This window comes from Neoarius graeffei, chromosome 9, assembly GCF_027579695.1.
Source record: "Neoarius graeffei isolate fNeoGra1 chromosome 9, fNeoGra1.pri, whole genome shotgun sequence".
NCBI classification, from domain to species: Eukaryota; Metazoa; Chordata; class Actinopteri; order Siluriformes; family Ariidae; genus Neoarius; species Neoarius graeffei.
Window position 1 is genome coordinate 70,158,361 of NC_083577.1, and position 25,052 is coordinate 70,183,412.

Genomic DNA, 25,052 nt, shown 5'->3' on the forward strand with positions numbered 1-25,052 from the left:
AAAATAATTTTCCCTGACACCCAATTATTTTTGTTTAGTGGACCGAAAGCTACTGAATTCGAATCAGAGACATCCAATTTTATTAGGTTTTTTTTTATTTTAAATCGAGCAATTAATACATTTAAGGCCCCGTGACTCTAATTTCTCCGCTATTTTTTCCTGCTTCACCATGACGCAATACAAGATACTACGTCATGCATCACGTGGTGGGCTTTCCCCATTCGCGCAAGGCATTGGGGGATACGAATTTGAAATGGGAGAGGAAAATGGAGGAGGCGAGTGTGCGAATGAAACGTGAAAGACTGACTACAGTAACGGAAAGCGAGATGATGTTAAGGAAAGGAAATGTAGGACCAAACTAATAAATATCAGCAATCGGCGAGCACCTCAGTGTGATCAGCTGTTCGTTTAGCGACAGAGTGATGCAACGGTCAGAGCACAGTAAACCTGTAGATGGCAGTAATGCAACACTGTGAACGCCAGCTGCCGTAAAACCCAAAAGAAGAAGGTGGTAAACCTACGCATGCGCACACAGACTTCCTCTGTCTGCTTGACTGCGCGAAGCGAGCAATTTCATGACTATTATTTGCTCGGGAAATAATCCCCTCAAATTAAATAACTTCCCAGCCATAGAATGGCCTGGATTTTTTTTTTTTTAGATATTACAAAGGCGGCACGGTGGTGTAGTGGTTAGCGCTGTCGCCTCACAGCAAGAAGGTCCGGGTTCGAGCCCCGGGGCCGGCGAGGGCCTTTCTGTGCGGAGTTTGCATGTTCTCCCCGTGTCCGCGTGGGTTTCCTCCGGGTGCTCCGGTTTCCCCCACAGTCCAAAGACATGCAGGTTAGGTTAACTGGTGACTCTAAATTGAGCGTAGGTGTGAATGTGAGTGTGAATGGTTGTCTGTGTCTATGTGTCGGCCCTGTGATGACCTGGCGACTTGTCCAGGGTGTACCCTGCCTTTCGCCCGTAGTCAGCTGGGATAGGCTCCAGCTTGCCTGCGACCCTGTAGAACAGGATAAAGCGGCTAGAGATAATGTGTGAGATGAGATATTACAAAAATAAAAACATATATCACAACGATCAAATTTCAGAGGGAACTAAATTTCACAGATTTTATGAAATCGAAAGGCCGTCTCGCTTTAATTTTGCACGAAAGCTTTGTCGTTAGCCACTTCACCTCTTACATCACCAAATTTTCCAAAACCTTCTGATTTAAATAAATAAATAAATACTTTCCCAGGTCTAAGAATGACTTTAAATTCCATACTTTTTCAGTCTTCCCAGAACCTTGCAGTTGAGAAGTGACTTTAATGAAACCCTGTCCATCCACTGCTTCATATAAAGGCAACATAAAAAGCTGGTGACTTTTTGAGCTCCTCTCCGACCTCAGCGGTGGGTATTTGAGGTTCTGTGTGACTGACATGTGGCCGTGTAGCAGGAGTAAGAGCAGCAGCTACAGTAAGAAGCTGAGTGCGCTGTGTAATGAAGGCTACAGGGAAGGACTGTCCTAGTGACTCTGTTCCTTCAGAGCTAATGGCCTACAGAAAGCCATTTCACAGCATACTGAGCAGAAGGGGAACACAGCCAGCGGAGGAATTCATGCAGAAGAGACTGACAGCGCACACATGAACCTGTCCTTCTTACAAAAACTACAATCTGTAGCAAAATCTAAACCGAGACCTGTGTCCATCTCCGATCCCAAACGAGTTCACACAGCAGCTTGTAACGCCTCAGATGTTCTCACAGAAATACAGACCTATAATCCAGACATGGTGTAATGCAACACAGATGCTGAGCAGAATGGTGGTGAAACGTAGTGTAATATCTTAATTGAATAATATATCACTATTCCGATTAAATAGCATGTCTGTACTGGATGAATACTAAAAGATAGTGAGATTTCACAATAGGTCATTTTTAAACCGAGTCGTTCATCTCTGGCATATGACGGACGACAGGGTTATTAATATCAGCTCTGAGAAATAGCTTCCATTACTCCATCACGGACAGTGCTTATAAAATAACGTCCGCACTGGGAATATATAATTAACAGCAGAAAAAAGCACACCCCAGACAAATACAGGTTAATAACCTGCATTTACAATTTGTGAAGGTCTGGCTTTGTGTCGCTGAGGAAGGACAAGGTGCAGTAAAATTTAAAAAAGAAAAAACAAAACAAAACCCAGAGTTCCTGCTCTTTTTCCAGTTGACTTGGGTGTTTCATCATTCGCGGCGGCAGGCACTTGTTTGAACAGCGTTCTGGTCATTACTCTTACACACAGACATCTGATCACTTTCTCGTGAGGACATGAATTACTGGCCATGTCAAATCCAACTGAAGGGCAATCATTTATTCCTGTGCGCTGGTAGTATAAATTCAGCATGTGCAAAAACATGCATTGTTTCTTCCCCTTGGGTGGGTGGGGAGGGAGACGAGAGAGGCAGGGAGGTGAAGAGGCGCACTGATTGAAGCGAGATGTTTTATTTCAGGATGGTAGTTGAGACAGTAACAGACTACTGAAGAAGAAGTCGTCGTCTTTGTCACATGTACACTCAAGCACAGTGAAATTCGTCCTCTGTATTTAACCCATCTGAAGCAGTGAACACACGTATGCGCACACAAGTGAGCAATGAGCACGCACACATACCCAGAGCAGTAGGCAGCTATGCTACAGCGCCCGGGGAGCAGTTGGGGGTTAGGTGCCTTGCTCAAGGGCACTTCAGCCCAAGGCCGCCCCATGTTAACCAAACCGCACATCTTTGGACTGTGAGGGAAACCGGAGCACCCGGAGGAAACCCACGCAGACACGGGGAGAACATGCAAACTCCGCACAGAAAGGCCCCTGGGCTCGAACCTAGAACCTTCTTGCTGTGAGGTGACAGTGCTAACCACTACACCACCGTACTGCCAGGATGGGATTGGGCCTGCACAAACAGACTCAAACACACATGCATAGTATAAGCGTGTACTGAGAATCTCATTGAACTGCAGACACACAGATGAACATCTAAAGTGGCTCAGTGTTATTGGTTGTACAAGTCACTTGCATTGGCACATGCAATGAAATGCTGTAGAGCAAAGATGCCTTCAAAAATAATAAAGAAATTAAATGTTTCTACAGGCGGCACGGTGGTGTAGTGGTTAGCACTGCTGCCTCACAGCAAGAAGGTCTGGGTTTGATCCCCGTGGCCGGCGAGGGCCTTTCTGTGCGGAGTTTGCATGTTCTCCCCGTGTCCGCGTGGGTTTCCTCCGGGTGCTCCGGTTTCCCCCACAGTCCAAAGACATGCAGGTTAGGTTAACTGGTGACTCTAAATTGACCGTAGGTGTGAATGTGAGTGTGAATGGTTGTCTGTGTCTATGTGTCAGCCCTGTGATGACCTGGCGACTTGTCCAGGACGTACCCCGCCTCTCGCCCATAGTCAGCTGGGATAGGCTCCAGCTTGCCTGCGACCCTGTACAGGATAAGCGGTGATAGATAATGGATGGATGGAATGGATGTGAGACGACCCTTTGCTTAAAAAAAATAAAAAAATAGCAGTCTCCGGTACAATGAGTGCAGTTTTCTCAGGAAATAAGCTGTAGATTTTACTGAGCATCTTCCAGAACCAGCTACAATTCTTCTGGACACTTTGACTGTCACACTTCCTTTTTATTCCTGCAGCAAAACCCAGCAGCCTTGATTATGTTTTTGTCTGAAAAGTGGTCTCTTATGTAATATGCCGCTGTCTTTACTGACATACAAACATTTTTCTGTAACATTTAATTTTGTGCTGGAAAACTCATCTCATTATCTGTAGCCGCTTTATCCTGTCCTACAGGGTCGCAGGCAAGCTGGAGCCTATCCCAGCTGACTACGGGCGAAAGGCGGGGTACACCCTGGACAAGTCACCAGGTCATCACAGGGCTGACACATAGACACACAACCATTCACACTCACATTCACACCTACGGTCAATTTAGAGTCACCAGTTAACCTAACCTGCATGTCTTTGGACTGTGGGGGAAACCGGAGCACCCGGAGGAAACCCACGCGGACACGGGGAGAACATGCAAACTCTGCACAGAAAGGCCCACGCCGGCCACGGGGCTCAAACCCAGGACCTTCTTGCTGTGAGGCGACAGTGCTAACCACTACACCACCGTGCCGCCCGTGCTGGAAAACTAACATTTGGAAATCAAGTGTTTTTGTACTGGTTCCATAATGTAGTTGTCATAAAATAAAACTTTATAACAAAGTTTGTACTAAAAAAAAAAGGTGCCAAAGACTTTTGCACTGTACTGTATCTCTCTAAAACCCGAGTCACTGATGACATGCTTGAATGTAAACTCCAAACACATGAACACACACACGATTTTTCTCTCACTTGCACAAGCACACTAACACCCACCCACCCACTCATGCATCCAATCAGCCCCAAACTCAGCCCTTCCTAATTGAGTTTAGCCGAACTGCTGGCACTGCACAAGTGATGCGAGTTATAGATTATACGCAGCTTTTGCATCGCCATCGATTCCCTGGTGGGAGGAAGAATCAGGGCACGATGAGCAGACAGGGGAACTGAGCTATCCTCTGACCATCTCCACCATTTAATTAAGTGCACGGAGCCAGAAGACCACACAGCAATAATATAAGTACAAGTGTATGTAAAGCACTGCTGCACACTGGAGAAACAACAGGAAGTGCACAGTGCACCAGATACCAGTGAAACGTGAGACACGGAGATTTGCTCCATCTGAAAAGTGAACAATTTTATCATTAGAAATGTTAAATTTGCTACTTGTTTCTTGTTAAACTTAATTTTTCTTTTATCAAAGCAAACAAAAAATATATACGGAACGTTTTATAGCAAGATGAAAATGTGGAAAATCATTCCCTCGTTTGTGTAACGTATGGACACATTAGTGTTTCTGCTGCTATCTGAGCGCTCCTTCACCATGAACTTATGTTGCTTTTCTGCTGGACGGCCTTGTATGTGACACATGTTGCATATGAATCAGGAGAACAAGCGCTCGCTTTCCTATTGCATCATTTATCAGTCTCTATCTCACAAAAAAGCAGCGGGCTCCAAAAACGAAGCACCAACTTCAAAAGGTAACGAGGTAGATCTGGCTAGTTACAGTTAGTTAATGCTTGCTAACAAACTAGTTTAGCATTACGTTCGTTTTTTTATGTTACGTCAGGTTTCTTTGTCTTTCACAAACTAGTAGCAAGCTACAAAACAAAAACACAAATTAAAACTGTTGTCGGCTGATTTGATCATGTCAAGTTAATTTTTTTCCTAGCAATCTTGGTTTTGATAGTTATTGGGTGTGTTGATCCGATGTATGGTTCAGGGAGATATCACTGGAGACATGCACTACGTTCAGACTGCAACCTGAAACGACCCATATCCCATTTGTTGCGAAATCCGATTTTTTTGTTAGGCCGTTCACATTACCAATTATATGAGACTTGTATGCGATCTCCAATATGAACGGAAAACGACCCAAAAGTGTCCCGCATGCGCAAATTGACACGTAATAAGCACATCTACGTAATACGTAAACCAAAAAAAAAGCGCACTCTTCAAGTTTAATGATTTCTTTTTTTTGTTTGTTTGTTTAATTATCTGGTTAGTGTTAAAGTGTGAGGTCTTGTGTGTGTTTTTGTTTCTGAACTGAAATGAAAACGTGTAGCCTGGTAACGAGGGTTGACTCCTAAATGTCTCTCTAATTTCTATATAAGTGCACTACATGTTACTAGGAAGTAATGGATTTTTAAACTCTATATAGTGCACTCGAGCTTCAGTAGGCAGTCATTTGGGATACGGCCGCTGTATTACCAAACTCTTAATTCAGGCTTAATAATTTGCACATATTTATTTCGTGGGCGGCACGGTGGTGTAGTGGTTAGCGCTGTCGCCTCACAGCAAGAAGGTCCTGGGTTCGAACCCCGGGTCCGGCGAGGGCCTTTCTGTGTGGAGTTTGCATGTTCTCCCCGTGTCCGCGTGGGTTTCCTCCGGGTGCTCCGGTTTCCCCCACAGTCCAAAGACATGCAGGTTAGGTTAACTGGTGACTCTAAATTGACCGTAGGTGTGAATGTGAGTGTGAATGGTTGTCTGTGTCTATGTGTCAGCCCTGTGATGACCTGGCGACTTGTCCAGGGTGTACCCCGCCTTTCGCCCGTAGTCAGCTGGGATAGGCTCCAGCTTGCCTGCGACCCTGTAGAAGGATAAAGCAGCTAGAGATAATGAGATGAGATGAGATATTTATTTCGTCATATTAATAAACTTTTTCTACATTTTTATAAATATTTATTTAGATTGTTTATAGCCAGCTGAATTCTGCAACTTCTCTCAGCGCTGGCTCAAGGTGCAGAAACACCAGTGCAGTTTGCTATGGAGATGAGGCGAGACCTGGCGATGTGGTTTTTGTGGCGGCGGCGGAACTCGCACAATAATCTGATTAATGTGGGCAGCAGACTAATGAGACCGAAGTGTCAAATTACTGGAAATTTCCAGAACAATCTTATAATCTTGTAATACAGGATGGTTCAAGTTATAAATCAGTTATAGAAACTGTTTTATTTAATCAGGCTAACAGATCAACATCCAGGTCCCTACCAAATCCACCATTAGCTTGATCAATTCTATAAAAGTCTATTTAAATTCTGAAAACTGTACAAATGTTGTTGTTTTCCACCAAAGAGGCGGGATTAGCCAATGCAGAATAGTGATGTTTGTCTCTTGTTGATGACGTGTAGGTCGCATGAATGTGACCTGTCCGGTCAGACTGCAGTCGCATGTGAAAATAACGGATATGCATCGGAATTAGGACCACATATCCAAGCAGCCTGGGTCGCATGTGAAAAAATCGGATCTGTGTCGTTCAGATTGTCAATAACAAATCGGATACAGGTCGCATATGGGCAAAAAAATCGGATATGGGTCGTTTCAGGGTGCAGTTTGAACATAGTCTAATTCGGACCGAGGAAAATCCCTGATTAAAATTCACAATAATAAAGGGTTGGTATAGAACATCCTGGATGTGATGCAAATTAAAACCCATAAAACAGGCCAGCAGATCATTTGTCCTTAACATCACTGGATATTATGGTTTATATTATGACAGACAGAATGGAAACACTAATATTAGAAAATTTTAGTGTTAACACTGAAATTAGAAATATTTTTAACACTAAAATTAGAAAAAAAAAAAGGCAAATCACCAAAGCTGACTGAACCTAAACTGAACTGATAGGATGGTCACATAACACTTAACCTGGCTGAGGTGCGCTGGGTGTGTGTGTATTATTCTGAGAATAATCTCGGAAATTCAGAGGTTTTAAGTCGTACATGTATGAGAGAAAACTTTGATATTCTCTGAGATTATTAAATCGTTCCTTTGCGGGAAAGAAAAGTCAAATTCTGAGAAAACACGAGTGCTCCAAGAGCACAATATCCCCCGCTGGCAACTATGCCATAACTCTGGTAAAATGTGACCGAATTGAACGAAATTTCAATATGCGTATAACGGTCACATAAAGCCTTTTGCCAAGTTTGGTGAAATTCCTCCAGAAATTGTGAGAGGAGTTGATTTCAGAAGAACGTACATCCTCATGAAATTGTCAAAGTACAAGTTATTTAATCAAGAGTCAAAACTCTGGTAAAATTTTCACAAACAAAATTAAATCGCAATATGCGTATTACCGTCATATAAAAAGGCCTTTGGGCAAGCTTCGAGAAATGCGTCCAAAAATTGTGAGAGGAGTTGATGTCAGAAGGCGAACACACCTTCATGAAATTGTGAAAGTAAAAGGTTGTTAATCAAGGGCCGTAACTCTGGTAAAATGTGACCAAATTGAACAAAATTACAATAAGTGTACTGCCGACATATAACAATGCCTTTTGCCAAGTTTGGTGAAATTCCTCCAAAAATTGTGAGAGGAGTTGATTTCAGAAGGCAAACACACACACTCATGAAATTGGCAAATTATAATTTTGTAAATCAAGGGCTGTAACTCTGGTAAAACGTGACCGAATTTAATGAAATAACAGTATGCATATTACCGATATATAACAAAGAATCCTGTCAAGTTTCATGAAATTCCTGGAAAAATTGTGAGAGGAATTGATTTCAGAAAGTGAGCACCCTTCCCGGGACGGACGGACATCGCCACGACATAATCCCCCTTCTGGCCTTTCGGTCAGCAGGGAGGGGATTCAAAAAAAAATAATAAAAAATATCAGAAAATGGAACTCCTGGAATTCTTTGAATTTCTGACTTTTTAAATCTCGGAGTTCGAGCTCCATTTTTTTTTTAACCTACCATAATAATAATAATAATAATAATAATTTAAATTTATGGGCGGCACGGTGGTGTAGTGGTTAGCGCTGTCGCCTCACAGCAAGAAGGTCCGGGTTCGAGCCCCGGGGCCGGCGAGGGCCTTTCTGTGTGGAGTTTGCATGTTCTCCCCGTGTCCGCGTGGGTTTCCTCCGGGTGCTCCGGTTTCCCCCACAGTCCAAAGACATGCAGGTTAGGTTAACTGGTGACTCTAAATTGAGCGTAGGTGTGAATGTGAGTGTGAATGGTTGTCTGTGTCTATGTGTCAGCCCTGTGATGACCTGGCGACTTGTCCAGGGTGTACCCCGCCTTTCGCCCGTAGTCAGCTGGGATAGGCTCCAGCTTGCCTGCGACCCTGTAGAAGGATAAAGCGGCTAGAGATAATGAGATGAGATTTAAATTTATATAGCGCCTTTCAAAAAACCCAAGGACGCTTTACAATTATAAACAAAAGAAAAAAAAATGAATAAATAGATAATAAATAAATAAATAAGTCCACCAAGTAGGGGTCAGGATGTAATTCCCGTGGTGTAGCAGCCACAGTCCTACCAAAAGGCGCACGAAAACAAGTCCCACATCTCCAGCACCGCCGCCGTGACGCCGTCAGCAACATCGCTCAAATACCACGCTATGGATCCACAAAGCCAGCAGAGAAGCTCCGCCACGCAGAGCGCTGGTGTGTCCCAAACCGCCTGCACAGCCGCCGCGACACCACCGAGCAACATCGCTCGAAACATCACGCCGAGCGTTAAAGCGCAGAGCGCTGGACAACCACGATGTAAAATAAGCAATGAGCTCATTGCAGTCCACAGCTGGGAGCGCAGGCATCGCCCACGGCAAACCAAGGCCTGGAGGGAACCGACGCCCAAACTAGGTCCAGAGCTACACCACAACCAGCGGACAAAACACTCAAACAAACATCAAACTACACAAACACACAGAAAAAAAATAGAAAAAGAAATAAAATAAAATAAAGAAGCTCCGGCCCTAATACGTCCTTGTACTTAAGACACATCTACTTATTCACTTTGAGACAAGTTAAGAGAAAGTTTGAGGATTTAAAAAAAAAAAAAAACCCTCAGTGTTTTAATATTTACAACTGCCGTCTCAAAAACTCCCAACTCCTGAATAAAATCAGTTCAGATGTTCAGACTACGTTAAACACAACAACAGATAATATTCATGGTCAAGCCTGGGAATCAAAAAGGCATCACATTCTTGTCAGAAAGTGCCTGTTCACTTTCTTTCTCCAAAAGAATCATGTTCATTTTTCTCTTTGCTAGCTCTCACTTTCCTTCCACATACCATCGCTATGAGTAACACTCAAAATCGGCCTGAATGTCAGCAGGCATCTGCGCTCAATAATGCTTTGGGCTAAAAACAAACTCATTCATTTCAGTCCACTTCGCCGCTCTGTTCTCCTTTACTGCAGTAATTGCCGTGCCTTGTGAAAAGCCATCAATTTCCAATCCTAATTAGTAAGGGTCCTTAAACTCTCCCCAGCAGTCTTTGAATGCATGTCCCACTGGTATCCGATGCAATGGCTAACAGGCTCCAACCCAGCAACAAAAGATCTCTCTGATAGCTTTAATTTTTCATAATTTTCTCTAATGAGCTTGCATTAATTTTAACTGGTGCATGACGACCATGTGGCAAGAGGAAGTAGATGGAACACTTGTGCTATAACCCCGAATCACTTCAGAATTTAGTTTTGGCAACTGAAAAAAAAAAACCCAAAAAAACCTTCAATCAGTCACTCAGTGCGTTTACATGCACATAGAGAAAATCGAATTTCTGCCGTAGCTCGACTGAAATCGAAGTTCTAAATGCCATGGAAACACCTTAGCTCGGCTGAAATCGAACCGAACTGGATTTCTCGTAATCGAGCTACGCGACCTAGATGATGCGATTGTAGCCGAGCTACTTAGTGCATGTAAACCCTATCGAGCTACGTAGTCGAGCTACTTACTTCAGCACTGCCCCTTCCGGAAGTGACGAGACCACAAGCGGGAAACACAACAGCCTCGGTCGGCATGACAACAGTAGTAGTAGCGAGCAGCAGAAGAGAACACGGAACTGATAACTTTGTGAACACGGAACTGATAACTTTGTTTATACTCTTGAATAGCTCTTCTTCATGACGACAACCGGAAGTGTACCAACACGATGGGGCGTGTAGCGCCACCTGTGGCTCGGGTGCACAATGTACCTCACACAACAGCTCGATTTCCTTGTGTGCATGTAGGATTGGATTTCTCTGGCACCCCTGCTGGGACCCTTAGCTCGATTACCGACAGTAGCTCGATTTGGATGTGCATGTAAACGCACTGACTGACATTGATCAGAACATAAAAACAAAGTGCTCTGGTCCATTTACGTATAAGTGCTGTAGAAAATATTCAGAAATGTGTGTGTAGTCCTTAGGATGTCTGGGGAGGTTTCTGCATGTGTGTGAGACTATAAGGATCTATAAGTGTGTCTGGTTGGGCTGTCTGTGAAGTGCAGAAACATTAAAGCATGGAAGCTCCCACATGAAATTAGAACATTTTACTTCTCTCTAATTTTAATTTCTGCAGCTAGGGTGAGTTATGTAAAACGTACGAGAGATTTAAGCTACAGTCGGTCGGTGGAATTTTCACCCTCTTAACCTCACTGGGCTCAGAGAAGAAGATTCAGAGAATTTAATTACTCTGAATCTCAGCACGAGAGAGAGAGAGAGAGAGAGAGAGAGAGAGAGAGAGAGAGAGAGAGAAACAGAATGGATTTATTTATTTACTTTACCATGACAGCACAGATCTTGAAACTGAAATCTGTACTCTGGGTTAATACCCAATTTCAAATGCCACATATATTCAGGATAAAACTGGATACTCTGGGAAAGAAACCCAAGTGTTGTGCGCTCCACTTCTCAATAATCTGACAATTAACAAGTCAACACCCGAACAAATGACGCTTTTAACGAGTGAGGAGTTTGCACATATTATATCTTTAATAGCTTCCAGCAGCCGTGTTAAATGTATCTTCTATTTTCACATCGTAGCATTCCCAAGTCTGAGAATCCTGCTGTGTGACCTGTACAAACCAAACGAGTGGGAAAGACTAAACAGTCCCGTTCTAATCAGCCTTTTGATACGTGCTCACATTCTGAAGCCAAATCTCAATTAGGAGTTAAACGCATAACTCATAATTGCATAAATAAAAGCTTAACTCTTATTGCGGGCGCCATCGTTCTCCATACGCTCCGCCTGTTTCCCAGGAATTCACCTTCCTTTGTTCTCCTAATCCATGGAAGAAACTTTGAAGATGGGCACTTTGGGAAGTGGGGGTGCTGCTGCTCCGTCTGGGTGGCAGTGGCTTAAGAAAATTATCTCTAGTCCCTGAACCCACTTCCCCCCCTCCGTTTGTGCCACTCCTTCTGTTTCCTCCTTTCTCCGATTCTCACTCTCTCCTTATCAGGTACCCACCTTGAGTTCTTTTAAGGACAGCATGCAAATTTACAGAGAAAAGAGGCTCTGTAAGCAGAGACGGAGGTTAAAGCTGACGGGCCTAGCGAATAAACCTCAGACCCTTTCATATCGTCTTAGTGGAGTGTGTGTGTGTGCCCTTTTTCATTTTTCACAGGACAAGCATACAAACTGCAAGTGAGCATTTGTGAATGGAGCCATTTAAGCAAAGAGTTGTAGGACTATAAGGAGACACACATTATGTTTGAAATCATTCCCTATTTACTATATTTGTGGCGGCCTAGATAAAACCTTAACATGGTGAAATTGAAATTGTGAGATCTGCTATACACTTCTGAAAACTACACACTTTTACAAAACTGAAATACAGTGCCTTGCAAAAGTATTCATCCCCCTTGGTGTTTGTCCTGCTTTGTCGCATTACAAGCTGGAATTAAAATGGATTTTTGGAGGGTTAGCACCATTTGATTTACACAACACGCCTACAACTTTAAAGGTGAAAATTGTTGTTTTATTGTGACACAAACAATAATACCCTATGTGTACGCCGGAACGTAATGTAATTTCCGCTAAAATGTCAGGATGGTTGTAAACATCTGGTAGCCGTTGAAAGCGCACACTGTGCTGTCCACACTGTAAAAAATGTCCGTAGAATTAACAGTGAATTTATGTAAAATCATGACATAAAAAAACTGTAAATACAAAAACAATGAAGCAGTGTGTAATTTACATCAATATACTGTAAAACTCCTAACCAAATACCACTGTTAATTTAACAGTATGAATATGTTGAATTGATCATATTTTTTTGTAGAATTTACAAATTGGTGTAGTTTAAACACAGACAAACTGTAATACTAAAACAGAATGTGATAGTTAAAATTACATCATTGCCCTGTTAAAAAAAAAAAAAAAATGTCAGTAGAGGCTCTCCGGCACATTTCGTAAAACTCTAAATCAAATAAAATATCTGTCTAGTAGGTTTTAGTAACCTTATATCGTGACTCGTATTGGCAACTAATTGCAATTAAATATTATACTTATTGGCCTAATTGGCGGCACGGTGGTGTAGTGGTTAGCGCTGTCGCCTCACAGCAAGAAGGTCCGGGTTCGAGCCCCGTGGCCGGCGAGGGCCTTTCTGTGTGGAGTTTGCATGTTCTCCCCGTGTCCGCGTGGGTTTCCTCCGGGTGCTCCGGTTTCCCCCACAGTCCAAAGACATGCAGGTTAGGTTAACTGGCGACTCTAAATTGACCGTAGGTGTGAATGTGAGTGTGAATGGTTGTCTGTGTCTATGTGTCAGCCCTGTGATGACCTGGCGACTTGTCCAGGGTGTACCCCGCCTTTCGCCCGTAGTCAGCTGGGATAGGCTCCAGCTTGCCTGCGACCCTGTAGAACAGGATAAAGCGGCTACAGATAATGAGATGAGATGAGACTTATCGGCCTATTCGGTTTTTAGCCGTGTTGAATTTAGTTCGTTTGGTCGACGGCAGGCGTCGCTTATCCGCGCAATCTTCACCAGACTTGTGCAAGACTTCAAAATGTCAAGTGTCAGCCAGGTGTCAGTGCCGCCATTTTGAAAACATCTCATTTGCATCTCATTATCTGTAGCCGCTTTATCCTGTTCTACAGGGTCGCAGGCAAGCTGGAGCCTATCCCAGCTGACTACGAGCGAAAGGCGGGGTACACCCTGGACAAGTCACCAGGTCATCACAGGGCTGACACATAGACACAGACAACCATTCACACTCACATTCACACCTACGGTCAATTTAGAGCCACCAGTTAACCTAACCTGCATGTCTTTGGACTGTGGGGGAAACCGGAGCACCCGGAGGAAACCCACGCGGACACGGGGAGAACATGCAAACTCCACACAGAAAGGCCCTCGCCGGCCACGGGGCTCGAACCCGGACCTTCTTGCTGTGAGGCGACAGCGCTAACCACTACACCACCGTGCCGCCTGAAAACTGTTTTCCAAACGAAATATTGCACAAAAACGAGTTTAAATGACAATTACTGCCTACTTTTTTCAAACTTTCCTGATTGCTATCAAAACAAACAAAACTTCTGGTTTGATTACATCAGCATTCGAAAGAGGGCACGCGCGTCTTTTGACAACGTTGGCAGATGTTGGTCACTTTGATTTCCGCTGTACGTTTTACTTCCGTCCCACGATGTCTCGCACAGGTCTCAGCGAATCTCGTTTACGGCCATCGCTTTGACATATGGACTGATATATTACAGAGCATATTTCAAACACTCATAACTTGCTATAGCAGCGACAAAATAGCGATCAAAAATGCATTCCTATACTTAATGAGATAAATAGAATTTTGATAATAAAAAATTTGCCTTCAGTTCTCCTTTAAAACTTGACAGTCATTGTGTTTTTTCTTGCAACGTTTGAGACATCTATAAGCAGACTGACTGTTAATCTGGCTCCTTACACCATGCAAAAAGATAGACCAGGCAAGATTAAATTCCCAGATTCCGCTTTGTTGTTTTTGTTTACATACAGGCCACTGTGTTTTGAAAGTACATGACCGCTACTCTGCTAGTTCTCTTCGTGCACGCTCACCTAGCGCAATACCATGCAGGCCTGATACCAATGTGCAATATAATGTGCAATATAAAGTGCAATATCTCTCCTGCCGCCGCCCTCCCCTTCACCCCTTCCCCATATCTTATTCTTTTTATATTTGTATATGTAAATAAATTAAAATAAATTATCTAGAAGTTTTCCTCTATTTCTTTTCCCTGTTTATCTGTAATGATGCTGCTGGAATCTTAATTTCCCTGAGGGAACCCGCCCAAAGGGATCAATAAGGTTTTATCTAATCTAATCTAATCTAGCTTTCAGGTGCCACGCCGGAATTTCGGCGTACTGACGTGTCTGTGAAAAAAAAAAAAATTCAGGTTCGCCCAGTGATCTGACACTTCTCTTGGTCTGACAGGCACAGCTTTCACTCTAACCCACACCAAGGCCTACTAGCCATTAAGCCAATCAGAAATAGGGTAGGGGCGGGTCTTGGGTTTTGGCCAAACAGATTGATAGAGATTCAGCAGTCAATCCACGTGCAAATGTGTTTCCCACACTGGCAACGCGAAACGTAACCTAGGTCATGGAACGCAACTTTATGAAGCCGGGGGAAGAGACCAAAAATATCGATAAAGGCATCAAGAATAAATGGCGCTGGGCTTGGGTAGAGGAGGTGGGTAGAGACGAAAAGCCCTTTGGAAGCTGGTGTCAAAAGCTCCGGCAATCAGGAGCATGCTTCTGAACTTTGTGCGGAAGGAAAATATTATATAGAACTAGTGGGAAAAAAGTGCTGTCACGGCACGAATTAGACCCTAGTCATCAAGCAGCTATCCGAGCAATCCAACACACGTCACGTTTGCCGGGGGCAACAGCCACGGCAGATATCCGACCCTCAATGACGGATCGCGTGGCTGATTTAAAAATTCGCTTGTGCTCCTTCATTGCTGAGTTTGACCTATCACTCGTCACTTTGTGTCAGAAATTAGCGGAGGATAAACCCGCCCTCACGCGTCTGTCCGTCTCAAGGCAGCATGCAAGCTCTCTTATTACACACGGCATCTCGCCAGAGTTTAAGAAAAATCTGTCCGACAAGCTAAAGAATGCCATGTTTTCACTCAATATATCGATGAGGCCATGGACAAAAGGATGGATAAAATTCTTAATATTCTGGTCCGATTTTATGACGAGGATGCAGGCAGTGTAAAAACCCAGCGCCTTGCCAGCAAAAGAGTAAACATAGCAAATGCCCCAGCATTGATGCAGGAACTGAAAGATGTCCTGCAGTCATATGGACTGGAGTGGGGACAAGTCACCAGTATTCTCTACTGGACAACTGTGCAGTAATGAGGGGAAAGAAATCTGGGCTTGAGACTCTAGCTAGGAAGGAGAATCCTAATCTGCTGGACATATCAGGAGACACTGTGCACATGGTGTCCAATGCTGCTAAGGCCCTCATGAAACCGTTTAGCGCAGAAGTGGAAGATTTTTGCTCTGATCTTTATTATGACATAGAGAAGTCACCTAAACAGAAGGAGATTTTCTCACAATTTCAAAGCTTACTCCATCTTCCCCCCAAGAGCTTGATAAGGCCCATCAGTAACCGATTCATTCAAATGCTGGAGGTGTGCAACAGGGTGAATGAGCTCCTGGATGTGCTAGTGGTGTACTACTACCATGTGCTGGATCCAAATGAAGAACACAAATACAGGTAATACAAATCACTTTAATAACAAATTTTAAAGTGTCTTAAGGCGGCACGGTGGTGTAGTGGTTAGCGCTGTCGCCTCACAGCAAGAAGGTCCTGGGTTCGAGCCCCGTGGCCGGCGAGGGCCTTTCTGTGTGGAGTTTGCATGTTCTCCCCGTGTCCGCGTGGGTTTCCTCCAGGTTTCCCCCACAGTCCAAAGACATGCAGGTTAGGTTAACTGGTGACTCTAAATTGACTGTAGGTGTGAATGTGAGTGTGAATGGTTGTCTGTGTCTATGTGTCAGCCCTGTGATGACCTGGCGACTTGTCCAGGGTGTACCCCGCCTTTCGCCCGTAGTCAGCTGGGATAGGCTCCAGCTTGCCTGCGACCCTGTAGAACAGGATAAAGCGGCTACAGATGAGATGAGATCATACTATTTTCCAACACTGGTTGTGAGTTTTAATTACTCAAATTAAATGATATTGCCTTTTATATTTGCAGGGGTCCTTCCAACATTTCAGAGATTTGTCAAAAAGCTTCAACATGAAAAGCCGATGGTGCATTTGGTGCATGTGGAAATGGTGGCCCTTGTAAGAGAGCTCCTGAGCAAATTTATGAGAACAAAGGCTATCCCACTGAGTCACAAGGAGATTCTCAAGGTTGATGTACGGAGAAGGGATTTGCAACTGTCAAACAAGAGGCTCTCTGTTGGACAATTTTGCTATGCTGCAATGAACAAAGCCCGTGTGGAGAGGAAGGTATGGGCTGGACATATCTATGACTCTCTCAGAGAAGGGTATATGAGGTCAGCAGAGTTTCTGCTAAAAAAACTTGCCAAATGTTGTCCCTCCAGAAGAGACTGGTCAGCTGGTAGAAGAATGCCGGGTCCACCAGATGGATGTGGACATGCTTCTTCGTGTACAGAGCTACATCGAAGGGGACTGTCGAGTCGATGTAGACTGGTGGAGCCATGTTGCTTCCTTGAAAAATGCAGAGAGAGATGTGAGGTATCCAATCCTGTGCAAGCTAGTTAAAGCTCTTCTGTCCATATTCACAGGCTCCTTGGTGGAAGGATCATTCAATTTGATGGATGATATCCTTGAAGATGACAGGTGCTCCAGGAATGTGGAAACTTACGAGAGCCTCGCAGTGATCAAGTACACACTGAAAGCCAGGGACTGGACAGCCTCAACTATGACCATTGACCAGCTTTTGAGGCAATCCTGACTTTCGTCATTCCAAAACTACCTATTACATTTACAGAAAAAGAAAGAGACTGAACAGGCACTAAAGCAGAAAAGGCTGAGTGAGGCAGCAAGGATGCAGTCCTCAAAGGAGGCAAACAAACTGGTCCAACAGGCCCGAAAAATCAAAAGCCCAGCAAAATCCTCCTCTGTTCCAGTCTCCACCTCATCTGCACAAGCCACCACCTCCTCTCGTCTACAGGCCCTGAAAAAGAAATAGCCACCCAAACCCTCCTCTGTGCCAGTCTCCACCTCATCTGCACAAGCCACCACCTCCTCTGGTCAACAGGCCCTGAAAAAGAAATGGCCACCCAAACCCTCCTCTGTGCCAGTCTCCACCTCATCTGCACAAGCCACCACCTCCTCTGGTCAACAGGCCCTGAAAAAGAAATGGCCACCCAAACCCTCCTCTGTGCCAGTCTCCACCTCATCTGCACAAGCCATCACCTCCTCTGGTCAACAGGCCAGAACACCAGCCAAACCCTCATCTTCTCCAGCCGCCATCTCCACCAGCTCTAGACAAGCCAGATGCCCTCCATTTGCCACAGCCTCCTCTTCACCAGACAGACAACATCGTCTTTTTGCACCAGCTTCCCCAACCTCAGCACCAGCTACAACCTCCTCTGAATCAGCCACCACATCAACTACCACTTCCTCTGCACCAACATGTTTTTTCCCCACTCTTTTATGGCCAATCCAAAGGATCATCTACACAGTCACCAAACATGTTAAAAAGGAAAGGTTCTGCTAACCCAAAATCCTGTTCAAAAAGGAAGAAATAAAGGGAGGAGGAAAGTTTTCTGTAGTAAACTGTATTTGCTTATTCTTTATTTATTTCTCATTGTTTTTCAGTTCTTGAAGCACTTTAAATTATCTCATCTCATCTCATTATCTCTAGCCGCTTTATCCTGTTCTACAGGGTCGCAGGCAAGCTGGAGCCTATCCCAGCTGACTACGGGCGAAAGGCGGGGTACACCCTGGACAAGTCGCCAGGTCATCACAGGGCTGACACATAGACACACAACCATTCACACTCACATTCACACCTACGGTCAATTTAGAGTCACCAGTTAACCTAACCTGCATGTCTTTGGACTGTGGGGGAAACCGGAGCACCCGGAGGAAACCCACACGGACACGGGGAGAACATGCAAACTCCACACAGAAAGGCCCTCGCCGGCCACGGGGCTCAAACCCGGACCTTCTTGCTGTGAGGCGACAGCGCTAACCACTACACCACCGTGCCGCCACTTTAAATTATTGTCATTGTTAATGGAACTGAATGGTAATTTTTCTGAAGTAAGCTATGTTTTTTAGTTTTCTATTAAATAGTTTTATCTTAATAGGAAATTGTTTTGAATAAACAACTTTAGGGTTGTAGTATTATATATGGTTTTGTTGCACTGTAACTGTTTCAAAAAGTATTTAAAATAAATGGTGCATATTTTGCTATTATATTTTTTAAAGAAATGAATGTGTCCTTGTTCATGTCATTTAGTCAATGGTTAGGCTACTAATCAATTCCTAGTTTACTTTGGAGTATTGTAATTGCCACCTGCTGACCTTTCTTGGTATGGCTGGAGTATCTGTAGTCTCATATGCTATACAAGCAATAAGTAGGCAGGTATGTGACTAGTTAAAGCAGGGATGGATTACTGAACAGGCCTGCCGGTCCCAAGAGCTCTGGTGCTCTGCATAAAGATGCTACTGTAATATAGTGCCGCTTTTCCACTACCAACGCGGCTGAGTTGGGCTGAGCCGTGCCGTGCTGAGTTGGGCTGAGTGGGGCTGTTGGAGTTGCATTTCGACTACAACCGCGCTGAACCGTGCTGGCTGGAAGTGGGTGGACACATTGGGTGGAGTTAGCGAAAGTGGGTGGACGTCACGTGATGTCGTTAAGCGGCGCAAACAGTGACATCAGTGAGCTTTTAAGCGGTAGTCTCACAACCCGGATAGTAAACAATAAACATGGAGTCGTTAGTGTTGCTGGTCTTGGTGCTGTGGCTTGTTGTCACCGACAACGCCAACAGATACTGGCAAGAGCGTATAGATGAGGCGAGGCGCATAAGGCTTCAGAAATTCTCGTAATTCGTAATTCTACTTCTTCCGGGTTTACGGTGTTTACAGATCACAGCGTGCTCGCGGGGCGTGTGTGGGCGTGTGAGGACACTCCTCCTCACCAATCAGTGCACAGGGGAGTGTCTGCTCACGCCCCTAGCCTCACTCGGCACGGTTTGGCTCACTTCAGCCCCACTCCAAAACCGTGCGAGTTTTGGGTGCTAAGCAGGGCTGAAGCGAGCTGAGTCGTGCTGTTCTGAGATAGTCGAAACGCGAGCCGTGTCGGGCTGAAGTGAGCTGAAAAAGGGTAGTGGAAAAGGGCCATAGGCTTATATTGGGTTTGTTCACCTCGTGTCTGAATGTTGTCCATTTATTTCGACAAAATTCACCACAATCCATCATTTAAGGGACTAATTAAAAAAAAAATTCTCCCAGGGGAACATACCCCTGAACCCCACTTGACAATAATGATGATCAGGGTTATACATAGACATATATCTGGGCCCAGGGGCCAACAATTTATGTGTTAAGTGTGTCGCATACATAGCACCCCCACCCTGCTCACCTCCCGGGCAGGGAAAAAAGTTCAGGCTCAGGAATTTTTTTCCACTATCACTTTCTTTCCAAGAAAACTTTCACTGATATAAATGGAAGACATAATCATGGAAGATCATTATGAGGAGTCGAGTATCAGCTTAGACAGTTATTATTGAGCAGTTATGATGATCTATGGCCTAAAAGGTCACTGCGTTGTTTTGTTGCGGGTTGTTTTTCAAAAGTGACACTGTGGAATATCAATGGCATTGAAAATGGCAACCCGCTACTTAGCCCAGAGGTGATTGGGAAGGGTGAGCCGAGCCCGTTAAAATGTAAAAGCATTTCCCTGTCAATTTAGTTCAATGTATTTATGTTCCTAAAAAGATGTTAAAATACATTATAGGTTGAAAAACCTAATTTCGATCAAAACCTGCATTTCTGTTTTTGACTGTGGTGTGTTTCCTCCGATCGCCACGCACTTTGCAGTAATGTCAGGGGAGGAGATCCGGTGTATTCACTGTAATAAGTTAGAATCCAGCATTTGCAGCTGGTCCAGGATATCCATAATTCACTATGCTGTTCATACGGATTAAGGCAGAATTTGTTTTAGGTGTATTTCAGTAGTTTTAAGGGGATAGTGCTGGTGCATTTCCATTCCAGGGTATGTGACCTTCTGTGTGTCTGTGCTTGAGCTATTCTTTTCTATAGGTGCAGTCACTATATCTATGAAAGTGGTGTGTGTGTGTGTGTGTGTGTGTGTCTGAGTGGGTAGCAGCTGGCTGGGTAGGCAGGTTGAGATGAAGGTGTAATGGGATGGAAGCGACGCTCCTTTCTCTCCCTCACGGAGATGATTGCCAGTCAGAGAACGCTTGGTTTAAATGCAGCCTCCCTCACAGCGCCAATCCCCACAGCTCCGCAGCACCGCCGACCCCTGTCTGTCTGCAAATCATCTATCACTCTCGCCTGGCACTGCACACGCCACAGCCTGCATTTCAGAAGCACCAGCTTCTGCCTACACATCAGAAAAAAATGATAAAAGCAGCACAAGCGAGGCCACACAGGTGTAAAATAGAGAAAGCTATCGTGCAAATATACAGGTTGCGACAAACAAATGTTTGTTCTTTTTTAACTAACAGTACCAGAGCAAGTGTGACATATAAAACTGAACCTGAAGTATTAAAAAGCTAAAGGTCCATCTTCATAATGTCGCATCAGAAGGAGATGTCAGGTTCTTTGAGGGTAATTGCCTGGTATTCTCTTTAGGTGTGAATTTGCACAGCGCTAAGCAAAGTGTTCCTGTGACATTCAGCAGTGCTGCAATCAACAGCATGACATTAAAGTGAATTACTGTCCATTACAGTGGCCCCATTTACTTCAGAATACAGAGAGAGGGAGCAAATAAGAGATATAGCAGTACTTGACGGCAGATGAAAGTACACTCTGCTGCAAGTCCGAATTTGTCAGAAACGGTGGGTATTAAAGGTCCAAATGGAGGGTTTTCAACAGTAATGCCAGTGCATACCAAGGCAAATCAGTGTTCACTTAAATATAAAACCACCTTCAGCCAAAAGTACACCGTCTATGCATATAAAAGGTGCTCAAAATCTTTAAAAGCTAAAGATGGAAAAAGAGAAAATTACAAATTACATTTTAGCCTCAATTTTAACTTTCAAATTTTTTTGACTAGTACTCCAAGCCAAGACGGCGGCAAATGGCTGAAAATTTGAGTACAGCTCCTGTCAGTCTGGCCTGGTTTACTGAGGCTGTTCAGTATTCTTCGTTATTCTTCTTATTATAACTGCTCAAAGCAGATCCTTGATGAAGTCCCACCTTCACCTTGAACGACTGAATGGTTCAAGGTGAAGGTGGGACTTCATCAAGGATCTGCTTTGAGTCCTTTCTTGTTTGCCATAGTGATGGATAGCTTGATGGACGAAGTGAGGCAAGAGTCACCACGGAACATGACGTTTGCGGATGGTATTGTGATATGTGGTGAAAGTAGAAAGGAGGTTGAGTTTGGAGAAATGGAGGTATGCATTGGAACGAAGAGGAATGAAGGTGAGCCGTAGCAAAACAGAATACATGTGCATCAATGAGAACGGGGATGAGAGTGTAGTGAAGATGCAAGGAGCAGATGTAAAGAAGGTTGGTGAATTCAAGTACCTGGAGTCAACTGTGCAGGAAAATGGGGGCTGCGATAGTGAGGTGAGAAAGAGAGTGCAGGCAGGGTGGAGCAGTTGGAGAAGGATTTCAGGAGTCATTTGTGATAGGAAAGCCCCAGCAAAAGTGAAAGGTAAGATGTATAAGACAGTAGTGAGACCAGCTGTGATGTATGGATTGGAGACCGTACCCTTAACGAAGAGACAGGAGGCAAAGTTGGAGGTGGCGGAGTTGAGGATGTTAAGGTTTGCGATGGGAGGTTGGACAGGATCAGGAACGAGCACATCAGAGGGACAGCACATGTGGAGAACTTGGGAATTAAGCTAAGAGAGACGAGACTGAGATGGTTTGGGCACATCCTGAGAAGAGATGCAGAGCATGTTGGAAGGAGAATGTTGAGGATGGAGCTGCCAGGCACATGAAAACGAGGAAGGCCAAAGAGGAGATACATGGATGTGGTGAGAGAGGACATGAAAGTGGCAGGTGTGGTAGAGAAGGATGTGGAAGACAGGGAGCAATGGAGACGAAAGATCCGCTGTGGTGACCCCTAATCGGGAGCAACCAAAAGAAGTTGTTGTTCAGTATTCTTCGTGTGCATGTGACGTCAGGCATATTTTCCCAACCAGAAGTCCGTGATGTGGGATAACAACAACCAAGCTGGTGGCGCTTCACGTGGGAGCTGCTGCCGCTTCACGTGTGAGCTGCTGCAATGCTTCGTGATTTTCTTTTCATTTTCATTTCATTGCCTTTGAAGAAAGACGATGCCTACTTTGTGTACGGTGTATATAATTGCAGCAATAATGCTACTTGTGACAAAGAGAAACGGTTCTTCAGAATTCCCAAAATGATTAAAAACGGCGACAAAACGGACGAAGAACTGTCCATCGTAAGGAATTAACTTTATATCTGGTAAGAGTTCATTATTAATTAAAGCTATGTTTTCTGCTGATTAAATTAAACTTTTGAGCTTGAACGCTCTGCTTCTCACCTTGCAGGAGCACCGGCAAACCTACGTGATGAAACAAATCCAGATTGGGCACCAACGTTCAAATTAGGACAAGATGAGATCAAGACGAAAGAAAACTCATCTCGCAGTACCAAGAAGCAACAAGATAAATGAAAGATCTGCCAAGAAAGCCAGATTAGAAGCACAGCAAACCTTAGCGAGTTTGGATACACAAGGAGAACAAATGTGGGTCGACTTTGCCAGGTGAGATATTAGTGATGCCGTTCCAGTAACCCAGTAATTCGTTTTACTTCTGCACCTTTTTTTTTTTTTTTGTAGAACGAGATAGTTCACAATATCAGGGTATTCAATCACTGGTAATGAGGCTAAATCCTCTGTATAATCAGATGGCTTTAACATACATGGGTCAAAGCCACAAATTTCAACTTTTTCTCTGAATCTTGACTTGGCAGAGGACTCCAGGGAATCATAATATTTCGACAAAGTTGGAGATGCATCACAGTTATTGTTTGCACGAGACGGCATTCTGGATTTGTATATCATCCAACATGGTGGCGGATCCATACGTCACACTATTTTGTCACATGGTTGCACATGAAGACTATAGGACTTCGATGAAAAAAGCCAGATAGTCTTCATGGTAGTCTGAGCTTCAGATGCTCCACCACTGACCATCTAGTACATTTTGTACTTAGCTGACCACACACGTCTTCCAGGCTACAATCTCTGATCATATTAGTCAAATATTTTCCTTGTCTCAAAGGTCCTGACCATGTTTAATGACTCTCTAGCGATAGCTGTAGATGCAGGCTGGCAGTCTGAAGAGCAGGACAACTAATCCCTTTTTGCTACACACCAGCTCCTTCCTGAATTCCTTCAATCCTGATCTGTGAATTCCTCAACTCCACATGGCATTTGGGCCTTTGAAGTCCTCCTAAATAATCCACTGAGGCAACAGACAGCCCTCATTTCCTTCAGCCCCACAACTCTCAATGCTCATTAATTGTACACAGAAGACTCAACAATGCATACTTTCTTTTCCTGTGACCGGAAACCTCATTTTGTAGTCCTGCCCACTCTCTACACCTTTGCAGATGGTATAGTCTGGTTCCAACTGTGCCCATGATACCCACTGCTGTGACAGCTGATCTGAATGACACAGCAGTACAGAGGAGGGTGGTGGTAAGGTCTCCGTCTGAGCTGTCCTGGGGTTAGAGGCTCAGTGACTATGTTGGTGGTCAGTGACTGCGGGGGGTAATGGGCCTGATCAGTGACCCAACTCACGCATACTGGGAAGCACAGCAGGCCAATTAGCACAGACTGGGTAGAGGAAGGCAGCTGAACGCAGCTGGAAACATGACCAACTCTGCTCTGACTGCCTGGATACTGGACTCTCAGACTACACTTTGGTTAGGATGTGGTTAACTAGAGTGCATAAGATGCCAGATGCCATGTCATGATGTAAAGAACAAAACACAAGCGTGCATGCTATAACAGGAAAATAATCCACGTCAGTGTGGTGTCAGACCAAATCACACTGTTACCACCCTGAAGTGGATTATTTTTTGGTAAAAGCCAGTTCCAAAGTGATTTTCCAACAATTACAAATTTTACCTTACAGGGCGAAGTATTGTTTTTGGTTGCGTTTCTTTGTTTTTTTTTGTTGTTGACGATATTACGGGAAAACAGCTGGATCAATCTTCATGAAACTTCCAGGATAGATGGACATTAGTCTCAAATAGAACCGCCAACATTTTGAGGGTCATCTGGTCAAGGTCACCAAAAAGGTCAAAATCGTTTTTGTTGGGTCTACTGCCTCAGATAGAGGCGCTAACCACTACGTCATCGTGCTGCAAGAATGTAAGAGTGTAACAATCGCGCACTGTGCATGCGCATATACTTGTTCCGATTAAAATGGCCGGTGAGTGTATACAATTCGGTGCACCATTCGAAATAAATGGACTACACTAAAGAAATTTCTTTCAGACATGTTTATGCTTATTATAGAAGGAAAGTGCGTTCCACTGAGCTCTAGCACTGGGCCATTTCTGTGAAATAAGAGTTTGGGTCATGGTGA

The 25,052-nt window shown here is 44.2% G+C and overlaps 1 protein-coding gene across 6 annotated transcripts in view; it reads right to left on the minus strand.

Annotated features, from left to right (window-relative positions):
• The window catches only part of pard3bb (par-3 family cell polarity regulator beta b), a 920,021-nt gene that overhangs the window by 23,124 nt on the left and 871,845 nt on the right, over positions 1 to 25,052 (minus strand). The gene's annotated exons all lie outside the window — the stretch shown is intronic.